The sequence below is a fragment of the Macrobrachium nipponense genome, chromosome 18, assembly GCF_015104395.2.
Source record: "Macrobrachium nipponense isolate FS-2020 chromosome 18, ASM1510439v2, whole genome shotgun sequence".
Classification (NCBI taxonomy): domain Eukaryota; kingdom Metazoa; phylum Arthropoda; class Malacostraca; order Decapoda; family Palaemonidae; genus Macrobrachium; species Macrobrachium nipponense.
In genome coordinates, this window is record NC_087211.1 from 1527778 (window position 1) to 1537777 (window position 10000).

Below are 10000 nucleotides of genomic sequence, written 5' to 3' on the forward strand. Positions count from 1 at the left end.
TATATATTGTGTGTGTGTGTGTATAATGATGACTCTGTAGTTTATATGCTTCATGGGTTTTAGAAAAAAAAAAGTGTGGTGAACTCATATACCATAGACTCCGTGGGCGAACTTTTTTAATTAGACAAAAACTACCAACAGACACATTTTGCTTAGTTTAGAGAGAAGCACCGTGAGGGAAAGTTTCACAGTTCACAGTCGCCGTTGGTCCGAGGTAGGAAATTTAATTTCAGCGTCACTGGAAGTTAGCAATAATAAAAAAAGTTATATTAAAGAATGTCCTCGAAATAACCCTCTTTTCATGAGAGTCATAATCACGGCTAGAATCTGTTCATCGGCTGATGTATGTATGTATGGGCTGGTTGTAAATGTATAATAGAATGATCAGGAAAATAAGGTGATAAAGAACAAGTCTGTAAAAGCGGAGTTGGGAGACAATGGCGCATTAGCCCTGAGAAGTGACAGTTTAGAGGTGTTGGACAGCAAGACCGAAGACAGGAAGCTGGTTAGCAGGAGGTTAAGTTGAAGGCTGAAAGACAGGCGCAGTTAGGGGCCGAGGGGACACTGCAAGCATCCTCTCGTAATGCCTACAGTGCCTTACAGTGCACGTTAGATGCACTAACAGCACTACAACCCTACTCCAGGTTACGAATCACTGGGAAATGCAAGAAGAGAAGCATTACAATGGATTGGGATAAAGATTTTCAGAGATTAAGAATGAAACATGACTTTAATCCAGACGTACCTACATAAATTCTCTGCCACAGACAACTCATTATTTTGCCCTGACATTTCATAACCAGGGAGACCTTCCCGAAATTATGCAAAAGCGGAAAAGCACCGAAATTGCTGATTTTCGCTGCTGGGGTGAAATTTTTCTGTGCTTGAAAAATGGTGATTCCCTTAAGCTCATCTGTATCGATGCACTGCCCCTTTTATGAGTTTTGTGAAGAATGATAATGGGGCAAAATGTGCTGCTGACCTCTGTGCCATTTATTGTGGAAATTGGGCTTCTCCCCCATAAGTTCCGACATTTGCAGTCGCGATGCGATGCGCGTTATGCAAGACCATCAACATTGCACGTCAATGAAACGGATGCTGTTTTGATCAGACTTAGTATTGCAGATGAATGAATGACGGTCTGGACGTAGCGATAATATTGCAAATGGACGATAACATTACAAAGGACGATATTTTCAGAAATCTGGGGCTACATTCCGATGCTCAGGAAAGGAAGTGGGATTTTATAAATTAACCTTCTTGCCTGCTTGCCCAAATATGAATAATATTGCATTTTAGCCTTTGGAATTTACATTTGCAGATTTCCACGAACGTGAAGATATTTTCATGATTAATTCGTGTTTTTTTTTTGTTTTTTTTTTACAAGATAAAACATTTTTTTATAGGGGGAGCGTGGGGGATATTTCATCTTATACAATCACACGTATGTTTTGCTTATTTTCCAAGTTTCTTCATTGAAGCTGCCTGTTGTTAAAGGACGCTGCTTACACTTGTGGGAAATGCCCCCCTCCCTCCTCTGCTCTCTCTCTCGTCTCTCTCTCTCTCTCTCTCTCTCTCTCTCTCTCCATACATACATACATACATACACACACACAGATATAAATATATATATATATATATATATATATATATATATATATATATATATATATATATATATATATATATATATATATATATATGTTGAAGGCAACCATTTGTTATCCATCATCGCTTGCAATGCATTGTGGGTCTGCGTGCAAGGAGGAATGCCGCGCCCTAATAAGAGGGATCGTTAACAGAGGCATAAACCCGAGAGTCCCTCATTGGAAGATAGATAAGTCTCAAGGTTTACACCAAAGTCAACCCATTATCAGCCCTGGTAATCGCAAAGAACGCCATCTTCAGGGACGGAAGGAGATGCGCATGAATTTAGTACATCAATTCACATTCCCAGATAAGGTGTGTTAATCTCACAGCAAGAAGAACCCATGGAATGCTACACAATCCTTTAGAAGGCATTTACTTGCTTGTAGAAAGCAAAGCTGGGTCTTACCCTAATATATCATAGATGTTCACGACAGGCAGCCAGCCATCCCTAGGTCACCCAGACCTAAAGCAGATAAGATGGCTTCCTATCCTTCAGCAGGAGGAGTCCACGAGTGAAAAGGAACAAGACAGTGAAGCCCTAAACGCCGGAATAATAACGCGGGATAATAGGTTACAGCAACAACCATGTCCCTGTTATGTGGCGAATTGAACCCTTACCTGAACAACGAAAGATAAAGAGAAAAGGTACTAAACCAAAATATATATTCCTGTCAAAAGAGAGAAAAGTCCTGACGCACATGCCACCAATCCTGTGATTCGATTCTCGCTCCTTCCGTCCCACCTGGGACAAAGGTCAATCACGGCGAAGAAATGACTCAAGGGATAGAGGATTCCCTTGAGGGAAATGAAAAAAATTATAAAAACAAAGATCAAAGACAAAACTCAGATTATGCCAATCGACGATGCGAAATAAGCAGATCAAAAATTGCGAGCTCTAGTGAATTGGTTAATGAAGGAGAAAGAGAGGAAATATACATTTTCTTTTTAGGAGAGCGAATTCTTCGATTGCCAGTAATGATGGGGACATATGATGATTATGCAGATCAGGGCTGACTTGCAAACACCACTTGAGATTTCGTCGATCAGTGTCTGAAATATAATGCGAAAAGAAAGGAAGTTCACGAAATGCTTCTTATTCTGTTGTCTATGATTTTATATATCATTTGAGGGGACACACACACACACACACACACACACACACACACACACACACACACATATATATATATATATATATATATATATATATATATATATATATATATATATATATATATATGCACACTCTCTAGTAACGTTTTTGATATGATACAGGAAATGCATATACAGATGAATAGGGTGACTTCATTAACAACACTGTAACATTCAGTAACATTTAAGAACATAAACGTTAACAACATTGTATTTATAATACATCTTAATTTTCTATGACATCTTATTAGCGAACTTCAGCATTAAATCATATCTTACAAATCGATTTTCAATAATGATTCAAAAGACCCAGAAATCATTCTCCATCGACTACACATCACAGCGGGGACGACGGAAGCCTGAATTAATAATATTTTATTCACATTAATTAACCCGCGATTCTAAAGGATTAACACCATCATTAACTCGGCTAAAATGCAGATATCTCCTGGTGAATCAATTAAGCGTCGATGTCCTGTTGTCAGCGAATTAGAAGTTAATCAGTTTACGCACCAACTCACGTCTACTTCGACGAGGCTTCCGCCCCATTTCGGTGATGATGTTCCCGAATGCTTCGTTCACTCATTCATTGCACTCTTTTACTGGTTAGTCACTGATTCATTCAAAGCATTCTTTCACTGATTCATTCAATGCACTCTTTCACTGGTTACTCACTGATTTACTCATTACACTCATTCACTAGTTATTTACTAAATCACATATTACACCATATTGGCTTCTCACTGAATTATTCTATACTGTCTTGCATTTGTTACTGATTCATTCTTTTCACTCTTTCACTGGTTACTCACTGGTTCATTCACCAATTCCATAGGTTACTCACTGATTCATTCATTAAATTCTTTCACTGATTACTCACTGATTCATTCGTTACACTCTTTCGTTAGTTACCTCTGATTCATTCACTGCACTCTTTCACTAATTAATCACTGATTCACTCATCACTTATATAGGTTACTTACTGCTTCATTAAATGCAATCTTTTACTGGTTACTTACTGCATCATTAAATACACTTTATTTGGTCACTCACTGATTCGTTCTTATCAATTTCTTGAAGCTTTCCACTTCCAATACTCAGAGTTCCAAAGAGCAGCAGAATCATTCCTTCCTTCCACGGACGAAAGAGACAAAGTCACTGAGACCTATTTCGTATAAACCACAACAGAAGGAAAACATTTGTTCTGTTGACCAAGAGTAATGGCCGGAGAAATAATGTTTCCTTCGGAGGGCAAGAATTCGCCCGACGTATAGTATTGCGGACGAGTGGCCTTGAAATAAATATCCGGAAAATAAGGCGATACATTATATTTATTAATAGTATGAGGAATACTGATGTTTTTGCACTTTCGAATGTACAAAAATACGTCCGAGTAATGTTATCTACGTCTCATAGTTTTCCAAGTCGTTCTCAATTGATACGAAATATTTACTGATTTCCTGATGAACTAGCATTTTAACTAATTCGCTCCAAGACGCGATTTCATATATATATATATATATATATATATATATATATATATATATATATATATATATATATATATATATATATATATATACATATATATATATATATATATATATATATATATATATATATATATATAGATAGATAGATAGATAGATAGATAGATAGATAGATAGATAGATAGATAGATAGATCAATAGATAGATAGGCAGATATATAAATAGATAGATAGATAGATAGATAGATAGATAAGATATACATATATAACTTCAAAGTAAAAAAGAAACGAATTTCAGTATAGATTACAAATATATCATAAGATCTCAAATCATCCGAGAGATCCTCCAATTCATGAAACTTTGTGTAATCGAATGCATACTATATAAAATGTATAATATATAAAAACGTATAATATTAAACATGTAAAAGAAGAGATGGTTGATTAAGCCAAATGAAGAAACAAAATCACTGGCTCGTGAGATCATCATCAGCACTTGTTTGTGTCAATGAGTTTGGACACTCTTCTAGTACTCGTTTCTACTCAAGTAATGCGGTTATGCTGTTTTAGAAATGGGTGGACGCAGACAAAGATAGAAACAGAAATGGATTTGCATAACACTTTGCAAAATTTTCTTTTTGTCACCGAAACTGAAAGGGAACTCTTGCCGTCGGCGCATCTTTCTTTCCTGAGCAAAAGTCCTTCCAATTCTTTTGGAAGTCGGCGATATTCTAGACAACTTGAAATGGAGAATTGATTACGAAATGTGCTTGTGGGCCCTGGGTAGCGGCAGGAAAAAGGGAATATTTTTTACTGTGCGAAAAAATTCATCAATAGTGTAAGTGGAATAAAATGAAAAAGCAGACATAGGAAATATAGGACTATGAATTTGTGTTCTTTTATTAGTTGTACAGGTACAATCCTCTGTATAACTTCTTATTTATCTAGGTTCCACGGGCTTTTAAAATCCCTTGAAAAGAATGCGTATATACGCTCTTTCAGTTCATTACTCTACAGCAAAAGCAGAAGTTACAGCTGTGTCAAAACTATTTATACAAAGTACAGTTAAAATACAATTTAATGGCGTGATTTATTGATATATATATATAATATATATATATATATATATATATATATATGTATATATATATATATATATATATATATATATATATATATATATATATATATATATAGATATATATATAATATATATGAGAGAGAGAGAGAGAGAGAGAGAGAGAGAGAGAGAGAGAGAGAGAGTAACAGGACCTAATTTATACACAATGGTATCTAACGGAGATTTTTATTCCACAAGAGTAACAAGTTTCCTAGGGCTAGCTTTCCTCATCGTCTTTGAAAGCTTTGAACTTTTATTAAGTACAAAAAAAAATCTCCCTTAGATACCAGCTTGTCTAGATGAAGTCCTGTTATTAAATATATTAATGCACAGAGTAATAGTGCAAGTGATCATATATATATATATATATATATATATATATATATATATATATATATATATATATATATATATATATATATATATATATATATATATATATATATATATATATATATATATATATATATATATATATATATATATATATATATATATATATATATATATATATATATATATATATATATATATATATATATATATATATATATATATATATATATATATATATATATATATATATATATATATATATATATATATATATATATATATATATATATATATATATATATATATATATATATATATAGAAGGCAAATTCAATCCCTACCCGAGTTTTAGTAAAAGAGAGAGCCGACGTCTGCATCGCTTCAGGTCAATTTGGGGGGATTTCTTGCTCATTAGGCTTGGAAACGCCTTTCAGGCTCTCGCGAGGCACCATTAGTCAGAATGGTCAGGTGAGCCTCGACACAAAAGGGCATCTCTACGCATTTCTACGGAAGGCAGGGTTTCCCAGTGGCTTTCAGAGTCGTCGCACTGGACTTCCAGTAATGATTGGTAGTTGGGAGGAAGGCGGAACTTTCTGGTTGTGAGAGGGAACACACGACGGTGATTTGGAATATTGGCTGAAGGCTACTTGCTGGAGATTTGAGGGACCTCGTTACGTCTCTCTTTCTCTTTTTTCTTCATATCTACAGCTGAAGAAAACCCTTATGGACAGAGTCAATAGACGATAGTAAACACAAGAAAGATCCAATGGGAAATCAGACTGAAATTCGGGAGACGGCAGCAGAGAGAGAGAGAGAGAGAGAGAGAGAGAGAGAGAGAGAGAGAGAGAGAGATTTAAGATACATCAGCCAATACTTCCCATGAAAAGATAATTCGAAGATCCCTCGTCAAAATATAATTTTAAAGGTCAGGTCGCAGTGGGAAGCCTGTCTGTCTGTCTGTCTGTCTGTGTCTGTCTGTCTGTCTGTCTGTCTGCCTTCGTATTTTGGATCTCGGCCTCGGCTTGAAAATACTCATGACGAGAATCTGGTCTTTTCCGACATTTCTTCGAGCTTTATTTATCTACTTTTTTTTCTTATTCTCATTGTTTTGGAGGGCTTACTTGAAAGTTCAAATGGTTTATAATTTTTTTCCATAGAATCAGTTGCATATTTCTATTTTCTGCTTTCAACTCTGCCTTCGTCCATTCCACTATTCCTGCGCTGTATCTGATTACTGGCACTGCCCATGTGTTTATGGCTTTTATCATATTTCCGGCGTTGAGTTTTGACTTGAGTATTGCCTTGAGTCTCTGCATATATTCTTTCCTGATCGTGTCCTTCATCTCTTGGTGTTTTATATCCCCTCCTTCCATTATTCCCAGGTATTTGTATCCTGTCTCATCTATGTGTTTGATGTTGCTCCCATCTGGTAGCTTTATCCCTTCAGTCCTCGTTACTTTGCCTTTTTGTATGTTGACTAATGGCGCTTTTTTTTCTATTCTATTATTATTATTATATTAGTTATTATTATTATTATTATTATTATTATTATTATTATTATTATTATTATTATTATTATTATTATCATTCAGAAAATAAACCCCTTTCATATGGAATAAACCTACAGGCGCCACTAACATAACAGAAACTAAATTTATCATTACTTTGTCTACATGAAACAAGAACATTTGCGACTCAGTTGTGTCCACATTATGAAATGAAACAAAATTAGTAAGAATAATTAATATCGACTGTCTAAAGTATCAGAAAGGTGAATTAGCTATATTTTATAAGTATGAAGCTTTCTAACTGTATTTCACTTTCAGAGAAACTTACAATATGTATGGAGGGCATATAAGGTTACGCTTTACGATCTGAAACTGACTTTATTGCACACGGCGTTATTACGTATTCAACCATGAAACTCATTTCTCTGTTAAACTCTAAAGACAGGAGAGGGACGTGGAATATGTCGCACGTCTAGGTGTGAGCTTCAGTTGCCCGTGAGAGAAGTCACAGAGACTTCCTCCCAGGGCCTCAGTTGGGAAAGATCTCACAATTCCCCCACATTTCATTATTCTAAGATCTCTCACTGAAAATGAGGATAAGATCTCTCACAGAAAATGATGATTGCTCCAAGCTCAAAGACAAAAGCGTTTCCCAAGGCAAGGCTACGCGAATATCATTTTCCCCCAGAGGAGCTGAGTCGCCTGCCTCTCTCTCTCGCTCTCTCTATCTCTCTCTCTCTCTCTGTCTTTCGTCTTCTTTTGTAGATGAGAGACTGTAAAGACCTTGATTAAGGCGCCGATTACTGGGAATGAAAACTGTTCTAAAAGAAACTTTCCTTAAAAACACAGCACAATGAAAGAGTCATTTCATATCACGGACACCAAGAAAATCACGCGAGACCGAGACATGATGAATGATGATTTGATTAATGAAAATACAGCTATAGGAGCAAAACACTGGAGAGGCACTTTCTGCCACTCCAGGTGGCGAACAGGAGGAGTTGGAGTGGTTAGACAGCAAGGAGGAAAAACGGAAAATGGAAAGGAGGTGAAGTAAAAGGCTAAAATATTGGTGCAGCTAGGGCCCGAAGGGACGATGAAAATATCCTTTAGTGGTGCCTAGAATTGTTATAATAATAAATAAAATATATATTCATTCCTTCATTCATTCAAACAAATTTCTTGTCGTTTTTGTTAATGATTAAACGGAATCATATATATAGTTTTTTCACTTGCTGACTGATACTCACACATGAGCATGCACAAACACACACACACACGTGTATATATATATAATATATATATATATATATATATATATATATATATATATATATATATATATATATATATATATATATATATATATATATATAATATATATATATATATATATATATATATATATATATATATATATATATATATATATAGATATATATATATATATATATATATATATATATATATATATATATATATATATATATATATATATATATATATATATATATATATATATATGTACACGCACACACACACACACACACACACACATATATATATATATATATATATATATATATATATATATATATATATATATATATATATATATATATATATAATATATATAAATTTAATAAGATTTTGATTTGCGACTCTCTCTCTCTTTGATGATCCCTTATCGTCTTCGGAAAAATACGTGAAAAATTTTTTTTTTATTAATTTTTTGAAGGAGTCAGAGGTATAAACCTACACCGCGATTCCCTCCTAGAGTCCCACTCAATTTCAGCTGGAAATATCGCGTAGGAAGTGGCAATTCGACTCAAGCTAAAAAATCACTTATTTCGATACAAGTTAATTAGAGCGACGAGTCCCTGATTCGCCTCTGTCATTATAACGCTTCAGAAATCGCTGCCCCCCCGCCCCCGCGACCTGTGTAGTATAACGAGCCAAGTCATTACGACCCAGTAATTGGTTTCAATCGTCCACTATAACTGCATCTTTTTTTCGAAAATACGAATGTCACAATGTCGTTGTTGTATATATACAGACCTGAGACTTAACTATTGAACAGTTCAGTGATCTGTTTAGTAAATCGGCTTCCGTTATTCAGTCATCCCATTGCTTTCTCTAAAAGGCGTTTGTTCCAGTCTCTGGAGGGCGTTACTCTAGTCTCTGGTAGACGTCGTTCCGGTCTCTGGAAGTCGTCGTTCCAGTCTCTGGAAGGCGTTGTGCCAGTCTCTGGAAGGCGTTGTTCCAGTCTCTGGAAGGCATTGTTCCACAGTCTCTGGAAGGCATGTTCCAGTCTCTGAAAGGCGCTGTTCCAGTCTCTGAAGGCGTCGTTCCAGTCGTCTGGAAGGCGTCGTTCCAGTCTCTGAAGGGCGTTGTTCCAGTCTCTGGAAGGCATTGTTCCAGTCTCTGGAAGGCATTGTTCCAGTCTCTGAAAGGCGCTGTTCCAGTCCTGGAAGACGTTGTTCCAGTCTCTGGAAGGCGTCGTTCCAGTCTCTGGAAGGCACCGTTTGAAGTCTCTGGAAGGTCGTCGTTCTAGTCTCTGGAAGGCACTGTTCCAGTCTCTGGAAAGCGCTGTTCCAGGTCTCTGAAAGGCGTTGTTCCAGTCTCTGGAAGACGTTGTTCCATTCTCTGGTAGGCGTCGTTCCAGTCTCTGGAAGCGTCGTTCCAGTTTCTGGAAGGTTCAAGTCTCTGGAAGGCGTTGTTCCAGTCTCTGGAGGCATTGTTCCAG